Source organism: Convolutriloba macropyga, chromosome 5, assembly GCF_964194025.1.
Source record: "Convolutriloba macropyga chromosome 5, txConMacr16.3, whole genome shotgun sequence".
Taxonomy (NCBI): domain Eukaryota; kingdom Metazoa; phylum Xenacoelomorpha; order Acoela; family Convolutidae; genus Convolutriloba; species Convolutriloba macropyga.
This window is the reverse complement of record NC_134472.1, coordinates 60,961,910-60,989,100: the sequence shown is the minus strand read 5'-3', so window position 1 is coordinate 60,989,100 and position 27,191 is coordinate 60,961,910. Positions and strand designations below refer to the sequence as shown.

Below are 27,191 nucleotides of genomic sequence, written 5' to 3'. Positions count from 1 at the left end.
AGCCTCCCATCTTCAACCACACCTCCCATTAGAGCATCAACAATATCGCGCAGCCTAAGCGTCCTTGAGCCTCTAATGCAGAGGATGTCACTTCTTCGGAGCAAAGCTGACTTTTCTTAGACATGCTATGATGTCGGCGTAGCTGTTTTCTTTTAGCGCACAGCTTTGATGCGTGGTTTCAGCGCTTTTGAAGCTGATGGGCCATCTCCACCAGTGTATGCGAAGACAAAAGGGCAAAATCTTGCTTTCTCAACATCAATTATTCTTTAAATGTTTTTTAAAATAGATTCATGGTATTGTAGGCTTCGCTACTGATTTCAGGTCAACTTTTTGACAACCGGTTGAAAATTTTTACATTGAATACGTTTTGTTGAACCTCGAGTCGCAAAGTCCTTTGCCCTTGATATCCAATCTTGCATGATCATCAGTTATCATTGATTTGAGAGCCAAGGTTTCCCCTTGCAACAGCTGAAGATGAGGTTCGATCTCGACATCATGACACACATCACTTAACAAGTTCGCAAAGAAATTGCGAAGTTCTTTATATCTCAAGTGGGTGTATCCTCCTTTCGGACAGTGGAGCGTATGTACCGCAGTGAAGTTTTTATTGCATTAGCAGAGTGATGGCATCTTCACTGGGTCGTGATGGCGTTGCCCTTGACTAGGTCAACGCCATCACGACCTAGTCAAGGGCAACGCCATCACGAAAGGCGCTTTTCGTTTGGTCAAATTGATATCACTTCAAAGGCATAGCGCTTTTCCAGCTTGATGCTCCCTTTTCACTAGTTACGTCAAGAGAACGAATCTAGTTCCTATTCAATTAACTCATAATAATCTTTGCTATCAAGCTCCTCGTTTTTTTTTAAGTTTGGTTTGTTGCTTTAATTCGGCTTCTGGCAGTAATAGGGATAACAGAATTGACAGTTACACTGGTCGTTCAGTTTTCCTAAAACGGTCTTCAGGTTTAAGGAAATTCAGGCCATACTCCCTTATCTGCATGTTGTCTTTTCAAGATTTACAAAGCGCTTGACAGTAGTAGCAATTAAATTGCTGCCTTCTTACTGATTTCTCCAAAGTCTTTGATAAGATGCCTCAGTTTGAATTACTACAGGAAGTAGCAGAAATCGGCGTCAAATGAGGATGCATTTTTGAGGTCTTATTCGACTACCTGACAAAACGAAAGCAGTTTGTGAGAGTGGAAAAATCTGCTCGCAGATGAAAGATGTTAGTAGTGGTGTTCCTCAAAGAACCCTACTAGGGCCCTCATTGTTCTTTACATTCATTACCATTGTAGACGAGACCGTAATTTTCAGTGAAACATATCTCTTTGCAGATGATCTCAAAGATCTTTCAGTTAACCGCTATCCAGCTCAAATTCAGAGAGACACGCATTCCATCGAAAACTGGGTTAGCTTGAGCAAAATTTAATTTGCTTCGGTCAAATGTGCCAAAGTCAGCCTCCGTGGCCGATGATCACTCCTTCAATCTCTTCGATGTAGTTTTGAATAGTGAAAACAAAAATAGAGGTTTAGAAATCCTTGTGACCTCAGACCTAAATTTGAAAACTCACGTCGACAAACGCATAGCCAAAGCAAACAGCGTCTTTTAATAACTCTAAAGAAAAATTATTTACAATGTGAGCATGAGAGGTAAAACTTGCCTCTACAAATCGCTGATATTGCCTATTCTCCTTTATGGCTTTCAATGCATATATTTGCCAAAGTCGAATTTTTAGAAAAGTTTCAAAAGAGAGCATTGAATTGGATCTGTGGAGCTGGCTCATGCACTCAACAGATCAAAATGCTGAAGATACTCCCACTACGAATGTACATACAGTTGGTAAGCTTGTTGCTACTTTCACAGATAGCAAACGAACCACAAAACAGCATCGAGCCAGGACTTGTTATCACAATCGATTGAACTGTTTGTTTGTCATCACAATTCGTCTTCCACCAATCTCGACTGGCCAACAAAGTAAACCACTTGATTGATTTCAGCTCATCGACTGGACTCAAGAAACGAATTATACAGCTCCTCTTGAAATTCGCGGAGACGAAATTCAACGAAAACAATATCTGCACCTGGCAAATAGCATGCGACTGCCAAAACTGCAGAGAAAAGTGAACACTTCAAAAATGAATGAATGAGATAAATGCCCTTCATTTTTGCTGTAAAGACTTTACATCAACAACAACAACAACAACAAATCTATTCCAGTATTTTTGGTTATGGGCGAATTCTTTAATAGATTAGGTAATACGTCATTGCTGATTGATTTTTCACTTTTTTATTCAAGTCTTGAGCATTACGTGCTGCGCAAGCTCAGAAGTTCAATATATGCTGAACCGATGAAGTGAAGAATTTATAACCAAGTTGAATTGAACATTGGCATGAACAACCGGCTTTTTAACAAGAAATTCGTTTTATTTAGTGATTATTCTACTAATTTATTTTCTGCATTAGCAGAGCTCATTACGATAACAAATTTTGTACAACCTTTAAATGTTTCCTTTTCGTCGTTAACAAAAATCTGCTGTTCTATTCAAAAAATGTTCTTTGATAAAGACATTGCGCCTGGTAAGATTTTAACCAAAAACAACAGCAAGTGTGTTTTCAATGAGTCATCAATTTTTTTCAAGTTAAAGAAAACTGACGGCTCTAGCATTTTCCGCATTTCACTTTTGAACTGTGAAGCAATTCTCACGATTTTGAATTATGGTGATAATTACAATTCCATACATCGACAACGCATGGGTTTTGCCTTAGGTTGTACCTTCCTGAGAAAAATGTTTCTTTTTGAATAAACAAAATTAATGGTTCACGATAAGAACTACACAGGAGAATAATGAGAGAAGAGCATAACTTCTGGTTGTTTCGATCACATTTGAGAATAATGAAAGCGTTTTTTGCAATGAAAAGCTAGATTGCCTCCAAATCTGTGTATTCAAAGGCAGCACTCAATAAATGAATGGCAGCTTTAAATCCTCTTTTTCCCATTCATAGTTGTTGATCATCATCTAGTATCATAGAGTCAGTTTTAACACACTTGACAATAGTTCTACTGGTAATTCGCCTTAGGAATTCCCCAAATCCTATCGGTTGTACACCCGTGTACTCAAGAACTATCAACAGACTTGATTTATATGAAAGAAGGAAAAAACAAAATGAGCTTCGCCCTTCCTTGAAGCTTTTTTTCTCTGCCTGGGAGGATGTAGGTTGCTTCAAAAAATGAACAAATTGAAAACTCATTCTCCGTCGTTTTTCAATGAGAGACCGCTAAACGGCTTCTTTTTAGTTCTTCAGTGTCTGCAGCTGCTTCGACCGGACTTGCTACCACTCAACTCTAAAGGTGAACGGGAACAAACGAGATCATGAGTTCATCACTGTAACACCCCACAAAAGCTGTTCACCTGTCTCCCTTGGTACCAATGTAAGGATCCCTATTGTCCGTTCTGTGAAGATGACGTGGTTCCAGCACTGAAGGTTTATAACTCAGACCGCCGTTTGTTTAATGAGGTTGTGGTTAGCATGACAAAAGATTTGCACTCCTAGGACACGACATATAGTGCAAATCGTCTGACTCTATCATATTATCTCATAAACGTTTGTAAGGTTCACAGACCAGTCTCTCAGGCAAAAACCTTTTAAAAGTCTCATCTGTTGGTTCCAGAAATTAAAAGTTATTTTGTATGTATCTAAATTTGACCATTGGGTAGCTAACTTCAAGGACAAAAATGGAAATTGATTTCAAAGTTTATTTTTCCGTTAACTTGAGTCGACCAAGTCTATCCCTAGAAGTGGGTAAGTCTGCTCGGAGAAACAAATTTTCTTTCAAATTTAGGTTTGTGACCTACTCAATCTTAAATTTAAAATCGCGACAGATTTTTCTGGCAAATTTTAATCCAAGAAGCAAGGGCCTGTTTTGTGAAAAATAGAGCAGTTGTTTGAAACCTGTAACACCAAGAAGATTCTCTGTTTAAGGAAGAGCCGGCTCTGGATTCTTTATTAACATCGCAGAGCGTTTAACATTGATCACAAGGAAAAACTATTGTGGAGGACCCGCAAGCTCCTTGCACCTCAGAAGCTTTAGGCTGCAACAAACAGGTTTCTACCTTAGATCTGAATATTTAGGTTTTCATTAGATAAAAATTAGTTACCTACTAATTACCGGTTTTAAATCAAGTCAGATCTCTCAACAAATTTCTCGAACTTGTTCGATGAAGCTAGCGCTGCTTGTTCTTAAAAATAGAGCGGTTTTGGCATACTAAAACAATTTAGGAGAAAAAAGCTGTAATGGGCTTCTAGTTAATCAAAAATTCTGACCCTCTTTCCAGATCATTACTTTTTCCGAAAGCAGAGAAATTCCCGTGTATTTTGTTATTGGGCTTCAGAGGTTGCAAGATCTTTTTTTCGGTAACGTTTTATTGGGGGCATTAAATTGCAAATTGATTATGCTTCGTAATTCTTTAACCCTGATTCACGTCTTGCAAAACACAATTCACATTGCGAAACGTTATGACTCAAGCCAAATTATTCTGAACTTAATTTTTATCTGAAGTCATTTAGTGCAATTATATTCTAAAAAACCAGATCGCAATCGTCCAAGTACCATGTGTTGAGATTTGATTTTATTTGATTAGCGAGCACCTGTATTTGTTTGTCGAACAATGAATCCGCTTCTGGGTCTCTCATTAGGGGCTGTTCTTCTGATGATATGAAATGTTCTCCGTAATACAATTCTCTGTATTGGTTATAGGCAGATTATGTATAGTTGTAAACAGTAGGTGTGAGGTTGCGTAGACCTTCAATAGGCCTGACGTGGCGCACGCTTTTAATGGGTCTGACGTTGCGCATTGTTTTCCAGTTAAAAGAACACAACTAATTTTTAAAATCTCCGTAAAATTTCAGTTTAATGGGAGCTTAATGCCATCAAGTGTTTAAAAAGATGAGTTGTCTTTTGTGCTCCATTGCCATGAGTTTGGCAGCCAACTTGGGAAATACTGTCCTATGTGTGTGTGTCAAAAAAGTTGAGACTGAGCACTTAGTTAACACTCTCATTAGGCGTTTCCAACAGCTATTTTGAATGTCCTAGAGCTATATTTAAATTTGAGTCTCCTAGCGTCTGTCATACCGTCATTTGGGCTCTGCTTTTTAGATTTCCTCAAATAATATCTTCAAAAGTATTTTAATCTGCAATGGCCAAATCATTTTCCGTCTCAAATCTTTATTTCATCTGAGCAGTTTTCAAATGACTCATTGTAACTACCTCTGGTTGAGATTTACCAGTTTGTCTTTAATTGATCAATTCATAAGGTTCTTATTATTTAAACACGTTTAAGAAGACTATTTTACTAATAGCTGTCGAACATTCCATGTAGTTATCGGAAATGCGCAACGTCAGACCTATTGAAAATGTCCACAACCTTTAAAACTATACATACGCTTCCTATAACCAATACGGATAACTATGTTAAGGAGAAGCTTTCATGTCATCATAGGAAGAGCTCCCAAAGAGAAACCCACAAGTGGATCCAATTTCACAAAAAGAATATAGATGCTGGTTAATCATATAAAATCAAAACTCAACACAAGGCACTTGGACGATTCTGATCTGTTTTTTTTTTAGTATAGAATTGCGCTAAATGAATTCAGACAAAAATTAAGTTCAGAAGATTTTGGCTTGAGTCATAACGTTTCGCAATGTGAATTGTCTTTGCATGAAGTGAATCAAGCTCAAGAATTAACAAGCATAAACAATTATGCCTAGGAAAGGACGTTACCGAAAAGATCTTGCAATCTCTGGAGCCCTAATAGGAAAGATTACGGGGTTTTCTCTGCTTTCTGAAAACAAAACGATCTGGGAAGAGAGTCAGAAATGTTTGCTGAACTGGAAGCCCATTATAACATTTTTCTCCTGAAATGTTTTAATATGTCAAAAATGCTCTACTTTCTAAGAAAAAGTGCTAGTTTCATTGAAAAGGAGTTGATGGAGAAATATAACTTGATATGAATTCAAGAATGAGTAGATTAACAAATGTAATACTGATAAAGAACTTAAAGCAATGAAAATTGAGATCTATTGGAAAAAGTCTGTTTGCTGTAGCCCTCAGCTTCTGAGGTGCAAGGAGTCTGCGGGTCTTACATAGAAATGTTTCAGGGGAATCTTTGTTCAATGTTCTGCGATTGTAATAAAGAAACAAGAGACTTAAAATCTTCAACTGTGGTCCTCCACTCTAGTTCAGCAATCTCTCAGTTTTTAAATGAAGTCATCAGACCAGAATATGAAAATTCTGTGATTAAAACGTCTTCGACCCGGATAATCTTATAATAAAAACAAAAACTAACCACACGTAACAGATTTCTTGGGCTTGTGTCAATAACGATTTATCAGCTACTTTGAGTAACGAGACAAAGATGATGCAGCAAAACCTCAATATTTGGATAAAGGTACTCAACAAGAAAAAAATTTAAGCTCAATAGACGGGGTGATATTCAACAAGAACAAATTGAAGAACACTTTCTCTCGATACATGATTGGGTGCTCCCAATAGTCTCTACTGCTGGCCCACGTTTCTGTGCTTCGATCGCCAGACCTCAATTTGAACCTCAGTAGGGAGAATATAGTTTTTTAATTTGTGTGGTACATAGCTACCAATGTTAACACTCTCTTCCATCATTCCGTTGATAATTCTGTTTTATAGATATAATTGTTTTTTTCTCTATAATTAGATGTGTGGTGTTTTCATACGTATTCATACCTTGCTTCTTCTCCAAATTTAGAACCCTGTTTATACTTTGATGGAATTATTTTAGATGCAGAGAATTAATTGTCAATTAAAATTTAAATTGATTAACTAAAACGAACGTTTTCGAACATTGCGTTCATCGTCAGGTTTAAAAATTAAGTGAAATTATTTACAAATTATATAAACTTGTCTTTGACTATAATTTCAAGAAATGAGTTAAAATAACATCGAATTTTTGAAATTATTTACAGTTAAAATCACATTTACAACATTTTATTTACACTTATTACACTGAAATCAGTTCATTTTTATTCCGGAATTATTTTAGCTGTTCATACTCCATTCATGTCAAGTCTCTGACTTTTGTATGTTGCCATGTTAATCATTCGATTCAAAAGTTCCAAGGTAATCAATTGATTTTAATTCTTCCAATTTATGCTTTCTAGTTGCTAAACCAACACAAAAAAATCAGTAAACTAGCTCTATTGTATCGCAAATGACAATACGTTCAGAATTTGTAATAAATCTAATTCACTGCGCAAATGAGCACAGAATTAATTCAGGGTACCTCAAAACCGATGAGCATGTTTCAGTCCGCGCTTCTGCGTAATCGTTTAAATCACTTAATTTGAGCTATTAATCAAAATAATTTTCTGTCTCATAGTAAGCGTGTACGACACGTCGCAGTAAACAGTATCCTAAAAAACTCTTTTGCAATCCACCCTTGTTGCCAAAAATCTCAACAGAATCACCGATGCGTAGGAAAAGGGTCCAACACAAATAAAACTCCCAATCATAGTCACGGAAGGCAACAGAATGGGAGCAAAAAGCGTGAAATGCGCAGCTAAAACTCTAGTGGGTGTCAAAACGCCAGGAAGCAGCAGATTCAAGAATACTTTGCTGGAATCAAACATGAGATATTTGTTATCAAAAGTGCGTTTCACTTTCGTTCTTTAGCATTGGCTGAGGGTAGACGCATTTCAAACCGCAAGGAACCACACGAAGTGATGAACTAGTTGACAACATTGGAAACTCGGACAATGACGGAAACAGCTTCGGTGAGACCACTAAACTTCACTTTCGTTACGTGTCTTTTGTTTTTGAGAGAACAAGAAAAAAGGGGAAAAATTGGATCAGTTGTACAGCACATTCAAAGAATCAGCGGAGAACTGTAGTTTTAGAGACTGCGAAGAAACATTATTTTTAAGAGATATTCTCATCACCAAATTGTCAAGCAATATATAGATATCAACGACATTTGCTTCGTGGAAACACTGAAACAAAAAGTCTCCAAACAGCCATAAATATCAAAATCGGAGTGCACAATAAAATGAGGATTATCAGCTCCACTCAATTAAAGGTAAACAGTGTTCAAAATACTGGTGGTTTTTAATGTCCGTGAATCGTCCACAAAAAAACCAACATGAAATTAACGAATAGCACTAGTCGAGTCTAGCAATTGAAGAGCTACAAATGCTCATTTTGTGATTGAGGAGAGAGGAAGACAAAGATTGATTGGACAAAAAATCTCTTCGGGACAATGGCAATATACATCAAACAACAACAAGTTTACAAAAAAATAGTTAATTGCATCAACACACCAAACCCTATAAAGCAACAATTAGCAGAAGAGTTCCCCTGACTGATCAGAGAATTGGTAATAAAAACCACACAGTGAAATCACAATTTCACAAAAACTATGAAAAGCTATTCACCAAAAAGGCACAATAGTTCCTATAAACATATAAGTTGCATGTTCAGACAAAAACTTTCTTCGCCGATCGTCATAACAGCAAAAAGGACGAATCCCGTAAACTAGCGCTCGAATCGAATTCATGAACAAATGAACTCACAGAAGTGAATACCAAATGCCCAATATAGATAGTCTGATTCAATTAGATTGGCGAAATTTAAGCTTTAACGCGGAGCAAAACGACTAATGCTTCACAACGATAAATTTGAAGAACCGTTATGGCCAGCTCAACCTATGTTCCGAAATGGCACTGCACTGGAATTTTGAAAATTGAATTGGTGAAATGACGGGCACATACTCTTTTAAAGCAGGATTCTACGGAGACACTAATATGCCGACCGAATTTGAAAATGAAATTAATACAACCCTAGTAGGATTTAAGAAATCATATTTTTTTGACACCTTGTTCAGAATAGTCCTTAAAAAGTTAAGACGACAAAAACTTAAGAATATAATTTTTTCAATGTGTCACATCGCGAAAAATGGCTTGACTACAAATTAACAAAAAGTGGAAAAAGAACCCTAGATACAAAAAAGGAAAGCTCAGTTCTAAACAACAAAACCATCTATTACTCTGAAGAAATTATAAGTTCTCAGCCATAACCTCAGCCAGCCATTCAAACCACTACTGAAAAAAATCAGTAAAAATCCAGTGGACAGAAAAACATACCATCCGTTATGAAAAAATAACGAGTAAAAATGCAGCAAAATTAAATAAAAATAGACATTACAGCCCAAAACCTGCCACTTAACTGAAATGAGACACCTCACGAAAACGATTGGATGTCGGGCTATAACAAATAGACCATGAAGGCTGAAAACAGTCGAAGTAACTCGCGTGTTTTAAACTCTTTTAAAAAAAGATACATCATAAATGATTTGTAACATAGGCGATTTCAAATACTATCTGTATACCTAAAAATTTACATTTATAAGAGAAAAACGTGCTTTACTTTCGACAATGAAGGAGCACCGACTCCAATAAATCATAAAATAGTAGAATCACACGTCGAGTCGATTGCTCTTAAACTTTGAAATTGAACATTTGCCAGGAACTCGATTACTTTCCCAAAAACGTAACCAAATAGCACGTAATTTTACCCAATATGAAGAATATTTCACAGTTACACGTAGAGCGTCAATCAAGAAACAAAATTGAACAAATTTCCAGTAAATTCGGTCCGCGAAAGGAACATTTGATTCAGGCAGCAGCACATTACAGCGCAAAGACAAGTTCAAAAGAAATTTGAAATAGTGTGGGTAAATTCAGCAATTTCACCAAAATGAACGCTACAAATAAGTGAAATATCCGAACCAGAATTCTTGAAGGAATCGCTAGTCAATTTATTAACCAAATAGAAAGGCCAAAACGAGGAAAGAATATTCCAACAGGCAATCGATTTGATGAAGCAGGCGAGAGTCAACCAGCTGAAACAACCCAAACATCAGATACCCCCACAACACATGCTACCCATACACAAGGCATATCACCCAAGACGTCAGCGGAGATATAGGCTGATGCATTTATTTGCCCGAAACAATATCTTTTCAAAAAGACTTGGCCAGCCTAACGACGAAGGACGCAATTCTCAAAAAAATTCGAGAATCCGTTCTCACGGAAAAACAACTGAAGGGACCTCGAAGTGATGGCAGGTTGCCTGTTCATCGATGACCGCACCGCAATCAAGGAAGACTACATCAACTTCATACAAAGTAGCCACTCGGAAGCTGTGTTACGACAGATACAGTCATCCATGATTGTTGGCCATATATGAAAAGTGACCTGCTATGCAAAACATGTATTTCCCTGAGCAAAAAATTACGCTATTATATTTTGTAGTGAACTGATCAAATACATATTGATTTCATTGGCCCCATCTATAATGAAGGAAACCAAGAAACTATTTGTTTAGCCTGTAACGACCCGTTTTCTAATTTTCCCAGAGCAAAAGTAGTTGATCACGCTTACGATAATCACAAAAAAATTCCTAAAAAATGTATTTTTTTACTATGTACCGCGCAACAATCGCTTCGATAAGGCTAGATGCCAAGTTGGCTAGCAAACCAGCAATTTTTGCAAAAAGCATAACCTTGAAGTAATTGCGGCAACAAAAAATGACGGGAGCTATGACCAGAACTGAAAATGACCAGAATTGGATAGATTAAAGAAATGGCTAAATCCAACATCAACATAAAAAAATTCAAAAACTCTATAGTTCAGCAACTACGTATCTACAAGCAGAAAACGCTAAAAAGTTTGCCCATTCGAAGCAAACTTCACAAGACGCCCGAACACCCAGCTAAGTAAGGCATGCACTAAATCTTTTATGTCATTTGCTGTCGTATGAAATTTTTTCGTACTAATATTTAGACCAAGATACTCTGAAATGAACGCAACTGATCCCGGCGACGTAGTGGAGCAGACCGGAAAGAAAGCACACGACGATCGAAACCAATAAAACAGATGCCATCAACAACGCAAGCGATAGACAGATCAACGATCCCTAGGGCGAATCCCTCCTTGTCCGCATCCTTGTCCGCATCCACAGGGCCGACGACACCGCGAACCGAAGACTCTGTACTGTTGATGCTAGCAAATAAGATCCCTGCTTACAAGCAATCAAAAAAACATCTACAGTGACTCTATGTAGAGCTGAAACCAGGATTAACAGTGGTCAAAGAAGACGACTACATCTTCGTGATAATCGGGAAAGACCAGGAACCAGGAAAGATGGCGTTGACGGTCAGGATATCAGATATGGCCAAATTCGGTTCAAAGACCGATAAATACGGCATTCAAACTCTCCGGATCGCAGGCCAAAAACACCAACTTGTAGAATAACGGTAAGCAAAGTCTCCAAATATTCACTCGATTTTAGCCGAAAACTAGAGGGGGACACTGGTAAAGCTTCGTCAATCAAATCGAACGTTTCGAGTGCCCTGCGCCCTGCGCTTAAATCGAGCGCCCTGCGCTTAAATTTGCTCGTAAAGCTGCCATCTCCTTCACCATCATCAGCAACCAAGTACCTCAAGGCTACAGCATCCACTACAACTGAAGCCCATACAGTGCCCTGACGAAGCAAACGAACGCAAAAAGTGCCCGAGACGGATGAGTCAACTGTCCCTGCCCCTCAATAATAGCTGCGCCAAAGAAGAAAAGATACAATAAACAGCAACAATCGACACCAATTGCCCAGTGTAGCACGTCAGCATTTGAGCCAGTAAACCGGAGAACTAAACTTATTAAAGGGATACAAACACTCTTGTGGAATGAAGCCCCTCTTGAGAGAAGCAACTGGAATTAGGTTAAATCACACAGAAAATAGCCCAAGTGGTACATATTTACGTATCACCGAATATTAGTGCACAAGTTCATACTGCCCTTGAGGCCGGAATGAGTTCCGGCTCAGATTGTCTCTAAAAGCCACAAAACCTAAAAAATTCATTCACAAGTACATATGTTATTAGTAGCTAGTAATAATTATAAGTAGTACAATTTTTAAAATTAGTAGTACAAGCTTAGTTGCCGTTTGTAAGGGGAATATGTACACGGGTACCATTTTTATCATTCTATTTCGTCATTTCTTCGCTAATTTCTTTTTAGAGTTATAGTTCATTTTGCTCTCTTACTATAATTTGCTTGTGTCTGCAGCGTTTTCTTTCATTTTTGTCCATACCCGTTTTCTAATTTTCCCAGAGCAAAAGTAGTTGATCACGTTTACGATAATCACAAAAAAATTCCTAAAAAATGTATTTTTTTACTATGTACCGCGCAACAATCGCTTCGATAAGGCTAGATGCCAAGTTGGCTAGCAAACCAGCAATTTTTGCAAAAAGCATAACCTTGAAGTAATTGCGGCAATAAAAAATGACGGGAGCTATGACCAGAACTGAAAATGACCAGAATTGGATAGATTAAAGAAATGGCTAAATCCAACATCAACATAAAAAAATTCAAAAACTCTATAGTTCAGCAACTACGTATCTACAAGCAAAAAACGCTAAAAAATTTGCCCATTCGAAGCAAACTTCACAAGACGCCCGAACACCCAGCTAAGTAAGGCATGCACTAAATCTTTTATGTCATTTGCTGTCGTATGAAATTTTTTCGTACTAATATTTAGACCAAGATACTGTGAAATGAACGCAACTGATCCCGGCGACGTAGTGGAGCAGACCGGAAAGAAAGCACACGACGATCGAAACCAATAAAACAGATGCCATCAACAACGCAAGCGATAGACAGATCAACGATCCCTAGGGCGAATCCCTCCTTGTCCGCATCGAAGGACAGGGCCGACGACACCGCGAACCGAAGACTCTGTACTGTTGATGCTAGCAAATAAGATCCCTGCTTACAAGCAATCAAAAAAACATCTACAGTGACTCTATGTAGAGCTGAAACCAGGATTAACAGTGGTCAAAGAAGACGACTACATCTTCGTGATAATCGGGAAAGACCAGGAACCAGGAAAGATGGCGTTGACGGTCAGGATATCAGATATGGCCAAATTCGGTTCAAAGGCCGATAAATACGGCATTCAAACTCTCCGGATCGCAGGCCAAAAACACCAACTTGTAGAATAACGGTAAGCAAAGTCTCCAAATATTCACTCGATTTTAGCCGAAAACTAGAGGGGGACACTGGTAAAGCTTCGTCAATCAAATCGAACGTTTCGAGTGCCCTGCGCCCTGCGCTTAAATCGAGCGCCCTGCGCTTAAATTTGCTCGTAAAGCTGCCATCTCCTTCACCATCATCAGCAACCAAGTACCTCAAGGCTACAGCATCCACTACAACTGAAGCCCATACAGTGCCACGACGAAGCAAACGAACGCAAAAAGTGCCCGAGACGGATGAGTCAACTGTCCCTGCCCCTCAATAATAGCTGCGCCAAAGAAGAAAAGATACAATAAACAGCAACAGTCGACACCAATTGCCCAGTGTAGCACGTCAGCATTTGAGCCAGTAAACCGGAGAACTAAACTTATTAAAGGGATACAAACACTCTTGTGGAATGAAGCCCCTCTTGAGAGAAGCAACTGGAATTAGGTTAAATCACACAGAAAATAGCCCAAGTGGTACATATTTACGTATCACCGAATATTAGTGCACAAGTTCATACTGCCCTTGAGGCCGGAATGAGTTCCGGCTCAGATTGTCTCTAAAAGCCACAAAACCTAAAAAATTCATTCACAAGTACATATGTTATTAGTAGCTAGTAATAATTATAAGTAGTACAATTTTTAAAATTAGTAGTACAAGCTTAGTTGCCGTTTGTAAGGGGAATATGTACACGGGTACCATTTTTATCATTCTATTTCGTCATTTCTTCGCTAATTTCTTTTTAGAGTTATAGTTCATTTTGCTCTCTTACTATAATTTGGTTGTGTCTGCAGCGTTTTCTTTCATTTTTGTCCATATCTTTCTACTTCTCCAAAAAATTAGATTTGAAAACTGAGGAACAAAAAAAGTTACTTCTGTCCAAGGCAGTGATTTGGCTGAGGGGATTTCAATTTTGATAAACAAATGTAATTAAACAATTGAACAATTTCGACAGGTGAAATGAAGGGGTGAAGGGAAGTGAGAAAATGAAAAAGGGTTTAACCTGGGTCATTTGTTTATATACTGGTTCATATTTATTCTAAAATGTTTCTAGTTCTTTCCTTCTTTTTTGTATGAATAAAATTAACTTCAGCTCTCTAGTTTTGAATTCATATCTCAGTTGATCTGAATCGTCTCCAATTTCGCAATGCAAATCTTAGCTATAATTCAGGCAAATAATAATTGCGAATTGCTAAGCAATTTAGAGCTGATCACTTTATAATTGATTTTGTTAAATAAAGTTACGCTAGATTCTGTATTAAATTGGAAATAAAATCTGCCGCTAAGTAACACACGATTTGGCTCCGTGAGATCAATCAACAAAAGCTAGCAAGTAAAATTGGAGTTCGTGTTGCAAATTCACCAAATGGGTATTTGTCCTGCTGGTTACGACATGGCGCACTCAACACTCTAAGAGTCTTCACGAAAAACGTCTCTCTCAATCGAAATATTTTGGGACAGACGGAATTCGGAGTCTCCAATCAATTGTAAAAAGGGAGGATTCAATTTAAGTTCGCCATTCTTGCACAAAATGAGATCGCAATAGACACACTACTAGGTAAAAAGCCCAAAAAATCAAGTAATAAGCCGAAAGAACCAAAATACGAAGAGCCAATAGCGGATCCTACAGAGCGATTGTCACGAGACCGCCAAACACGTAACTGCCAATTGCGTTACCAACGGGAGACGAAATGCCAGAAAATGGTCGAGGCTGGACTTTGTTCGCCGAATAACCATGAACGATGTGCAACCAAAACTGTGTCTCACTTTTATACTCAAGTATACGGACATAAGGGAAACTTATACTAACACGCAAATTTCAACACAAGGACATCTACGATATCTCAACTAGACGATTATGGGAAACGCTGGAATACGCCTTTTTTCGTCCTCGAAATATCACCTTTGACAGGTTCATTTTGGTCTAAGAAAAACAGAATAAGGAAATATCATAAAACAATTTTATACCATTTTAGAAAAATTGGAGGAAAACAGCAATTTTGGGCCCCAGTGTGAGAACGAATTATTTTTGAAGTGACGTTTTCATCACTATTATTTCTGACACCGACATACAACGAGTACTACTCAGAGACACGGTGGCACCTGAGAGAGCTCTTGGCATTGCAACCAACATAGAAATGGGTCACCTCAACCAACAACGAACTGCAGCAAACAGTTCGCAGAGCGTGAACACAGTTCAACGACAACAGCGATTTTGCGGCGCTAATCATAACCAAAGTCAACGAGGACAAAATACCAACAAAAGTGGAGGCAATATCTTCAACAACGACAAAGGAAGCAATACGTGCAGTAATTGTGGCCAAAAATGGAATTCTACACATAGACAGAATTTCCCTGCAGTTGGTAAGGAACGCAATCAATGAGGGAATTATAATCATTTTTGCAAAGGTATGTCAAAAAGATTTTAATGATCTTCTAACCGAGAGAAACAAAAAACAATTAAACAATGTTGAAACAGAAAACGAGATTGAAAATACAACAGTAAATAAGATTGATAATTACAATAAAATGTACACATTGTATCACAGTTCGTCTAAATATAAGTAGGTTGCAATAATCTCCGACGAACCTCCGAGCAAAACAACTTCTATGGAACTAATGTGGACCATCGGAAACAGTGATCGTGCACTACTATTAGATTCGAAAAGCACTCGTTTCGTTTTACGTTTGTCATTATCAAAACAAGTCAGGTTCGATTGTATGACGGCAAAATGGTCTCGGAAAAAGATTGGTGAACTACAAATTTTTTTAAACAAAATATTCGACACGATCGGATGCCTAAAAACTCCGCGCAGATATAAAGATCGGACTATCAAAAATTCAAATTGGTGATAGTAGCCAATGATCACCATCCGATCTTTGTTACAATTTTTTGATAAACTAGGAAATTGAATCGGATTTCAATTATGATATACAAATGTAATTAAACAATTGAACAATTTCGACAGGTGAAATGAAGGGGTGAAGGGAAGTGAGAAAATGAAAAAGGGTTTAACCTGGGTCATTTGTTTATATACTGGTTCATATTTATTCTAAAATGTTTCTAGTTCTTTCCTTCTTTTTTGTATGAATAAAATTAACTTCAGCTCTCTAGTTTTGAATTCAAATCTCAGTTGATCTGAATCGTCTCCAATTTCGCAATGCAAATCTTAGCTATAATTCAGACAAATAATTAATTGCGAATTGCTAAGCAATTTAGAGCTGATCACTTTATACTTGATTTTGTTAAATAAAGTTACGCTAGATTCTGTATTAAATTGGAAATAAAATCTGCCGCTAAGTAACACACGATTTGGCTCCGTGAGATCAATCAACAAAAGCTAGCAAGTAAAATTGGAGTTCGTGTTACAAATTCACCAAATGGGTATTTGCCCTGCTGGTTACGACATGGCGCACTCAACACTCTAAGAGTCTTCACGAAAAACGTCTCTCTCAATCGAAATATTTTGGGACAGACCGAATTCGGAGTCTCCAATCAATTGGAAAAAGGGAGGATTCAATTTAAATTCGCCATTCTTGCACAAAATGAGAGCGCAATAGACACACTACTAGGTAAAAAGCCCAAAAAAGTAAGTAATAAGCCGAAAGAACCAAAATACGAAGAGCCAATTGCGGATCCTACAGAGCGATCGTCACGAGACCGCCAAACACGTAACTGCCAATTGCGTTACCAACGGGAGACGAAATACCAGAAAATGGTCGAGGCTGGAATTTGTTCGCCGAATAACCATGGACGATGTGCAACCAAAACCGTGTCTCACTTTTATACTCAAGTATACGGACATAAGAGAAACTTATACTAACACGAAAATTTCAACACAAGGACATCTACGATATCTCAACTAGACGATTATGGGAAACGCTGGAATACGCCTTTTTTCGTCCGCGAAATATCACCTTTGACAGGTTCATTTTGGTCTCAATAAAAAACAGAATAAGGAAATATCATAAAACAATTTTATACCAATTTAGAAAAATTGGAGGAAAACAGCAATTTTGGGCCCCAGTGTGAGAACCAATTATTTTTGAAGTGACGTTTTCATCGCTATTATTTCTGACACCGACATACGACGAGTACTACTCAGAGACACGGTGGCACCTGAGAGAGCTCTTGGCATTGCAACCAACATAGAAATGGGTCACCTCAACCAACAACGAACTGCAGCAAACAGTTCGCAGAGCGTGAACACAGTTCAACGACAACAGCGATTTTGCGGCGCTAATCACAAAATACCACAAAAAGCACAAAATACCAACAAAAGTGGAGGCAATATCTTCAACAACGACAAAGGTAGCAATACGTGCAGTAATTGTGGCCAAAAATGGAATTCTACACATAGACAAAATTTCCCTGCAGTTGGTAAGGAACGCAATCAATGAGGGAATTATAATCATTTTTGCAAAGGTATTTAAAAAAGATTTTAATGATCTCCTAACCGAGAGAAACAATAAACAATTAAACAATGTTGAAACAGAAAACGAGACTGAAAATACAACAGTAAATAAGATTGATAATTACAATAAAATGTACACATTGTATCACAGTTCGTCTAAATATAAGTAGGTTGCAATAATCTCCGACGAACCTCCGAGCAAAACAACTTCTATGGAACTAATGTGGACCATCGGAAACAGTGATCGTGCACTACTATTAGATTCGGAAAGCGCTTGTTTCGTTTTACCTTTGTCATTATCAAAACAAGTCAGGTTCGATTGAATGACGGCAAAATTATCTCGGAAAAAGATTGGTGAACTACAAATTTTTTCAAACAAAATATTCGACACGATCGGATGCCTAAAAACTCCGCGCAGATATAAAGATCGGACTATCAAAAATCCAAATTTGTGATAGTAGCCAATGATCACCATCCGATCTTTGGTACAGTTTTTTGATAAACTAGGAAATTGAATCGCTCAACAACCACTAACCGAGATTGAAGTCAATTGTGTCACTAATCAGGGCTTAATTAAAAAAGCAATAGCCGAAAAAACTCCAAGATTATTATGCGGCATGGAAAAAATCAAAAAATCATGTTGTGAAATCAAAATTCCATAAAAACTAATGCACACCATCGAAAAGTAAAAAAAACAAGTCAATCTACAACAAAAAGTCAAATTAGAACTCGAAAAACTGCTAAAAGAAGGTCAAATAGCAAAAGTTTTAAGCAGTTGCGACCAAAAATTTTCTGTCTCCAATTGTCATCATAATTAAAAATAATTAATCAATAAAACTAACCCTCCTTTCAAAATTTCTGAATAAACCAGTCTACAAAAAACATCAAAAGCCTACTATTGACTCGCTATTACAAACAATTACTCAAACACTTAGTTCTAGCGCTCAAAACGACATGGCGACCGATATGAGCCCGGAATTTTAGAAAGCCATTGGTACACACTAATAGGACATAAAAATACATTCTGCATTCTCGATGATTTTTTTATACTCATTGATAGAACATATGACAATCATTTGATTATAGTCAAAATTGTCCGCAAACACCGATGAATAAAATCAACGAGTTATTTTTGAAATTTTCGTCTTGCAAAACTAGAAACTGAATGGTCAGGTCACAAAATAAAGTCATTAGGAATGACATTTTCTACAATAAAGTAGAAGCAATCCAAGCAGTAAAATCACCAGAAAATCGGAAAAAGATACATTCTTTTCTTAGATCAGTCAGCCAACTTGGAAAACTCACACCGAATATGTCACAAGTTGTTCTTAGACCACTTTTAACGAAAACTTCAAATTTGAATTGACTAAAAATCAAGAAGAATAACTTATAAATTTTGAAACTAGAATTGCGAACGCCAAATGAAACCGAAATTTTAATCCGGATCTGGAAACTGGTATCAAAAGCAATGCATTACGCCAAGCTCTAGGAGCAAAATTAGAACAGCAAACAAATGAATGTTGGCTAACTATAGCATTCCCATTGCGATCTTTTCAATAAATTAGAAGAGCAATATAGCATTAACGAATTGAATTTTTAGAGGCTGTTTTGACATCAATAGAACATTTTAAATACTACCCTTACGGCAGACCATTTCAAGTTATTACAGACCGTAGAGCGCTATTGTCAACTATGCGTAAACACCAATCAAATAAGTTTTATAATAACAGATTGACACTCTGTTTTGATAGACTCTTACCCTTTGATTTCGCAATAGATCAACACCTGGTCTCAAAAAAGGTGTTGGTAGACTACATTTCTTGTAAACTGCAAGAAAATCAACGAGTTATTTTTTCAAAATTTCATTTTGCAAAACAAGAAACTGAATGGTCAGGCCACAAAATAATGTCATTAGGATTGACACCTTTCTACAATAAAGTAGAGGCAATACAAGCATCAAAATCACCAGAAAATCGAAAAAATTATATATTCTTTTCCTAGATCAGTCATCAAATTGGAAAACTCACACCGAATCTGCCTTAAGTTGATCATAGACCTTTTTTAACGAAAACGTCAAATTTGAATTGACTAAAAATCAAGAAGAATAACTTTTGGAATTTGAAACTAGAATTGCGAACGCCAAATAAAACCGAAATTTGAATCCGGATCTGAAAACTGGTATCAAAAGCAATGCATTACGCCAACCTCTAGGAGCAACATTAGAACAGCAAACAAACTAATGTTGGCTAACTATAGCATTCGCATCGTGATTTTTTCAATACATAGAGGAGCAATATAGCATTAACGAATTGGAACTTTTAGGAACTTTTAGAAGCTTTTAGAAATTTTAGAAACCAAGAAGACTAGTTTAAAGAATTTAAAACTAGAATAGCGAACGAAAATGAAAACCGAAATTTCAGTCCGGATCTGGAAACTGGTATCAAAAGTAATTCATTACGCCAAGCTCTAGGAGCAACATTAGAACAGCAAACAAATGAATGTTGGCTAACTAAATCATTCCTATCGCAATCTTTTCAATGAGTAAGAAGAGCAATATAGCATTAACGAATTGAAACTTTTGGAAGCTGTTTGGACAATCGAATTTTTTAAATACTACCCTTATGGCAGACCATTTCAAGTTATTACAGACCTTAGAGCACTATTATCAATTATGCGTAAACACCAATCAAATAAGTTTTATAATAACAGATTGGCACTCTGTTTTGATAGACTCTTACCCTTTAATTTCGCAATAGATCAACACCTGGTCTCAAAAAAGGTGTTGGTAGATTACATTTTTTGTAAACTGCAAGAAAATCAACGAGTTATTTTTTCAAAATTTCATTTTGCAAAACAAGAAACTGAATGGTCAGGCCACAAAATAACGTCATTAGGATTGACACCTTTCTACAATAAAGTAGAGGCAATACAAGCATCATAATCACCAGAAAATCGAAAAAATTATATATTCTTTTCCTAGATCAGTCATCAAATTGGAAAACTCACACCGAATTTGCCTTAAGTTGATCTTAGACCATTTTTAACGAAAACGTCAATTTTGAATTGACTAAAAATCAAGAAGAATAACTTATGGAATTTGAAACTAGAATTGCGAACGCCAAATAAAACCGAAATTTGAATCCGGATCTGAAAACTGGTATCAAAAGCAATGCATTACGCCAACCTCTAGGAGCAACATTAGAACAGCAAACAAACTAATGTTGGCCAACTATAGCATTCGCATCGTGATTTTTTCAATACATAGAGGAGCAATATAGCATTAACGAATTGGAACTTTTAGGAACTTTTAGAAGCTTTTAGAAAATTTTAGAAACCAAGAATACTAGTTTAAAGAAATTAAAACTAGAATAGCGAACGAAAATGAAAACCGAAATTTCAGTCCGGATCTGGAAACTGGTATCAAAAGTAATTCATTACGCCAAGCTCTAGGAGGAACATTAGAACAGCAAACAAATGAATGTTGGCTAACTATAGCATTCCTATCGCAATCTTTTCAATAAGTAAGAAGAGCAATATAGCATTAACGAATTAAAATTTTTGGAAGCTGTTTGGACAATCGAATTTTTTAAATACTACCCTTATGGCAGACCATTTCAAGTTATTACAGACTGTAGAGCCCTATTATCAATTATGCGTAAACACCGATCAAACAAAATTTGTAATAGCAGATTGACACTCTGTTTTGGTAGACTCTCACCCTTTGACTTCGCAATAGACCAACGCCTGGGCTCAAAAATGGGGTTGTTAGACTACATTTTTTGTAAACTGCGATAAAATCAACGAGTTATTTTTTGAAAGTTTCATTTTACTAAACGAGCAACTGAATGGTCAGGCCACAAAATAACGTCATTAGGGTTGACACCTTTTTACAATAAAGTAGAGGCAATGCAAGCATTAAAATCCCCAGACAATCTGAAAAAATTATATTCTATTCCTTGATCAGTCAACCAAATTGGAAAACTCACACCGAATCTGTCACAAGTTGATCTTAAACCACTTTTAACGAAAACGTCGAATTTGAATTGACTGAAAACCAAGAAGAATAATTTAAAGAATATAAAATTAGAATTGCAAACAAAAACTAAAACCGAAATTTCAATCTGGATCTTGAAACTGGTATCAAAAGCAATTCATTACGCCAAGCTCTAGGAGCAACATTAGAGCAGCAAACAAATGATTGTTGGCTAACTATAGCATTCGCATCGCGATATTTCAAATAAAATAGAAGAGCAATATAGCATTAACGAATTGAAACTTTTAGAAGCTATTTGGACAATCGAATTTTTTAAATACTACCTTATGGCAGACCATTTCAAGTTATTACAGACCTTAGAGCACTATTATCAATTATGCGTAAACACCAATCAAATAAGTTTTTTTAATAACAGATTGGCACTCTGTTTGATAGACTCCTACCCTTTGATTTCGCAATAGATCAACACCTGGGCTCAAAAAAGGTGTTGGTAGACTACATTTCTTGTAAACTGCAAGAAAATCAACGAGTTATTTTTTCAAAATTCATTTAGCAAAACGAGAAACTGAATGTTCAGGCCACAAAATAACGTCATTAGGGTTGAGCCCTTTCTACAATAAAGTAGAGGCAATACAAGCATCAGAATCACCAGAAAACCCAAAAAAAATATATATTCTTTTCCTAGATCAGTAATCCAAATTGGAAAACTCACACCGAATCTGCATAAAGTTGATCTTAGATCATTTTTAACGAAAACGTCAAATTTGAATTGACTGAAAATCAAGAAGAATAACTTATAAAAGTTGAAACTAGAATTGAGAACGCCAATCAAAACCGAAATTTAAATCCGGATCTGACACTGGTATCAAAAGCATGGCATTACGCCAACCTCTATGAGCAACATTAGAACAGCAAACAAACGAATGTTGGCTGACTATAGCATTCGCATCGTGATTTTTTCAATAAATAGAGGAGCAATATAGCACTAACGAATTGGAACTTTTAGGAACTTTTAGAAGCTTTTAGAAACTTTTAGAAACCAAGAAGACTAATTTAAAGAATTTAAAGCTAGAATAGCGAATGAAAATTCAAACCGAAATTTCAATCCGGATCTGGAAACTGGTATGAAAGCAATTCATTACGCCTAGCTCTAGGAGCAACATTAGAACAGCAAACAAATGAATGTTGGCTAACTATAGCATTCCTATCGCAATCTTTTCAATAAGTTAGAAGAGCAATATAGCATTAACGAATTGAAACTTTTGGAAGCTGTTTGGACAATCGAATTTTTTAAATACTACCCTTATGGCAGACCATTTCAAGTTATTACAGACCTTAGAGCACTATTATCTATTATGCGTAAACACCAATCAAATAAGTTCTTTAATAACAGATTGGCACTCTGTTTTGATAGACCCTTACCCTTTGATTTCGCAATAGATCAACACCTGGGCTCAAAAATGGTGTTGGTAGACTACATTTCTTGTAAACTGCAAGAAAATCAACGAGTACTTTTTTCAAAATTTCATTTTGCAAAGCAAGAAACTGAATGGTCAGGCCACAAAATAACGTCATTAGGATTGACCCCTTTCTACAATAAAGTAGAGGCAATACAAGCATCAAAATCACCGGAAAATCTGAAAAAATTATATATTCTTTTCCTAGATCAGTCATCCAAATTGGAAAACTCACACCGAATCTGCCTTAAGTTGATCTTAGACAATTTTAAACGAAAACGTCAAACTTGAATTGACTAAAAATCAAGAAGAATAACTTATTGAATTTGAAACTAGAATTGCGAACGCCAAATAAAACCAAAATTTATATCCTGATCTGAAAACTGGTATCAAAAGCAATGCATTACGCCAACCTCTAGGAGCAACATTAGAACAGCAAACAAACGAATGTTGGCTAACTATAGCATTCGCATCGTGATTTTTTCAATAAATAGAGGAGCAATATGGCATTAACGAATTGGAACTTTTAGAAGCTGTTTGGACAATTGAACTTTTTAAATACTGCCCTTATGGCAGACCTTTTCAAGTTATTACAGACTGTAGAGCCCTATTATCAATTACGCGTAAACACCGATCAAACAAACTTTGTAATAGCAGATTGACACTCTGTTTTGATAGACTTTTACCCTTTGACTTCGCAATAGACCAACACCTGGGCTCAAAAATGGGGTTGTTAGACTACATTTTATGTAAACTGCAATAAAATCAACGAGTTATTTTTTGAAAGGATCATTTTACTAAACAAGAAACTGAATGGTCAGGCCACAAAAAAACGCCATTAGGATTGACACCTTTTTACAATAAAGTAGAGGCAATGCAAGCATTAAAATCCCCAGACAATCTGAAAAAATTATATTCTATTCCTTGATCAGTCAACCAAATTGGAAAACTCTCACCGAATCTGTCACAAGTTGATCTTAAACCGCTTTTAACGAAAACGTCGAATTTGAATTGACTGAAAACCAAGAAGATCAATTTAAAGAATTTAAAACCAGAATTGCGAACGAAAATGAAAACCGAAATTTCAATCCGGATCTTGAAACTGGTATCAAAAGCAATTCATTACGCCAAGCTCTAGGAGCAACATTAGAACAGCAAACAAACGAATGTTGGCTAACTATAGCATTCGCATCGTGATTTTTTCAATAAATAGAGGAGCAATACAGCATGAATGGTCAAGTCACAAAATAACGCCATTAGGATTGACACCTTTTTACAATAAAGTAGAGGCAATGCAAGCATTAAAATCCCCAGACAATCTGAAAAAATTATATTCTATTCCTTGATCAGTCAACCAAATTGGAAAACTCTCACCGAATCTGTCACAAGTTGATCTTAAACCGCTTTTAACGAAAACGTCGAATTTGAATTGACTGAAAACCAAGAAGATCAATTTAAAGAATTTAAAACCAGAATTGCGAACGAAAATGAAAACCGAAATTTCAATCCGGATCTTGAAACTGGTATCAAAAGCAATTCATTACGCCAAGCTCTAGGAGCAACATTAGAGCAGCAAACAAATGAATGTTGGCTAACTATAGCATTCGCATCGCGATATTTTCAATAAAATAGAAGAGCAATATAGCATTAACGAATTGAAACTTTTAGAAGCTATTTGGACAATCGAATTTTTTAAAAACTACCCATATGGCAGACCATTTTAAGTTATTACAGACCTTAGAGCACTATTATCAATTATGCGTAAACACCAATCAAATAAATTTTTTCAATAACAGATTGGCACTCTGTTTGATAGACTCCTACCCTTTGATTTCGCAATAGATCAACACCTGGGCTCAAAAAAGGTGTTGGTAGACTACATTTCTTGTAAACTGCAAGAAAATCAACGAGTTATTTTTTCAAAATTCATTTAGCAAAACAAGAAACTGAATGGTCAGGCCACAAAATAACGTCATTAGGGTTGACACCTTTCTACAATAAAGTAGAGGCAATACAAGCATTAACATCACAAGAAAATCTAAAAAAAATATATTCTTTTCCTAGATCAGTCAACCAAACTGGAAAACTCACACCGAATCTGTCACAATTTGATCTTAGACCACTTTTAACGAGAACGTCGAATTTGAATTGACAGAAAAACAAGAAGAATAATGTAAAGAATTCAAAACTAGAATTGCGAACGAAAATGAAATCCGAAATTTCAATACGGATCTGGAAACTGGTATCAAAAGCAATTCATTACGCCAAGCTCTAGGAGCAACATTAGAACAGCAAACAAATGAATGTTGGCTAACTATAGCATTCCTATCGCAATCTTTTCAATAAGTTAGAAGAGCAATATAGAATTAACGAATTGAAACTTTTGGAAGCTGTTTGGACAATCGAATTTTTTAAATACTACCCTTATGGCAGACCATTTCAAGTTATTACAGACTGTAAGGCCCTATTATCAATTATGCGTAAACACCAATCAATTAAGTTTTATAATAACAGGTTGGCACTCTGTTTGATAGACTCCTACCCTTTGATTTCGCAATAGATCAACACCTGGGCTCAGAAAGGTGTTGGTAGACTACATTTCTTGTAAGCTGCACGAAAATCAACGAATTTTTTTTTGAAATTTCATTTTGCAAAACAAGAAACTGAATGGTCAGGCCACGAAATAACGTCATTAGGATTGACACCTTCATACAATAAAGTAGAGGCAATACAAGCATTAACATCACCAGAAAATCTTAAAAAAATATATTCTTTTCCTAGATCAGTCAACCAAACTGGAAAACTCACACCGAATCTGTCACAATTTGATCTTAGACCACTTTTAACGAGAACGTCGAATTTGAATTGACAGAAAAACAAGAAGAATAATGTAAAGAATTCAAAACTAGAATTGCGAACGAAAATGAAATCCGAAATTTCAATACGGATCTGGAAACTGGTATCAAAAGCAATTCATTACGCCAAGCTCTAGGAGCAACATTAGAACAGCAAACAAATGAATGTTGGCTAACTATAGCATTCCTATAGCAATCTTTTCAATAATTTAGAAGAGCAATATAGAATTAACGAATTGAAACTTTTGGAAGCTGTTTGGACAATCGAATTTGTTAAATACTACCCTTATGGCAGACCATTTCAAGTTATTACAGACTGTAAGGCCCTATTATCAATTAAGCGTAAACACCAATCAATTAAGTTTTATAATAACAGGTTGGCACTCTGTTTGATAGACTCCTACCCTTTGATTTCGCAATAGATCAACACCTGGGCTCAAAAAAGGTGTTGGTAGACTACATTTCTTGTAAGCTGCACGAAAATCAACGAATTTTTTTTTGAAATTTCATTTTGCAAAACAAGAAACTGAATGGTCATGCCACGAAATAACGTCATTAGGATTGACAACTTCATACAATAAAGTAGAGGCAATACAAGCATTAACATCACCAGAAAATCTAAAAAAAATATATTCTTTTCCTAGATCAGTCAACCAAACTGGAATACTCACACCGAATCTGTCACAATTTGATCTTAGACCACTTTTAACGAGAACGTCGAATTTGAATTGACAGAAAAACAAGAAGAATAATGTAAAGAATTCAAAACTAGAATTACGAACGAAAATGAAATCCGAAATTTCAATACGGATCTGGAAACTGGTATCAAAAGCAATTCATTACGCCAAGCTCTAGGAGCAACGTTGGAACAGCAAACAAATGAATGTTGGCTAACTATAGCATTTCTATCGCAATCTTTTCAATAAGTTAGAAGAGCAATATAGCATTAACGAATTGAAACTTTTAGAAGCTGTTTGGATAATTGGACTTTTTAAATACTGCGCTTATGGCAGACCATTTCAGGTTATTACAGACCGTAAAGCGCTATTATCATTTATGCGAAAACACCAATCAATTAAGTTTTATAATAACAGGTTGGCACTCTGTTTGATAGACTCCTACCCTTTGATTTCGCAATAGATCAACACCTGGGCTCAAAAAAGGTGTTGGTAGACTACATTTCTTGTAAGCTGCACGAAAATCAACGAATTTTTTTTTGAAATTTCATTTTGCAAAACAAGAAACTGAATGGTCAGGCCACGAAATAACGTCATTAGGATTGACACCTTCATACAATAAAGTAGAGGCAATACAATACAAGCATTAACATCACCAGAAAATCTAAAAAAAATATGTTCTTTTCCAAGA

General features: G+C 36.3%; 1 protein-coding gene across 1 annotated transcript in view; it reads right to left on the bottom strand.

Annotated features, from left to right (window-relative positions):
* Positions 1–27,191, bottom strand: part of LOC142339521 (uncharacterized) — a 462,116-nt gene that overhangs the window by 216,643 nt on the left and 218,282 nt on the right. The gene's annotated exons all lie outside the window — the stretch shown is intronic.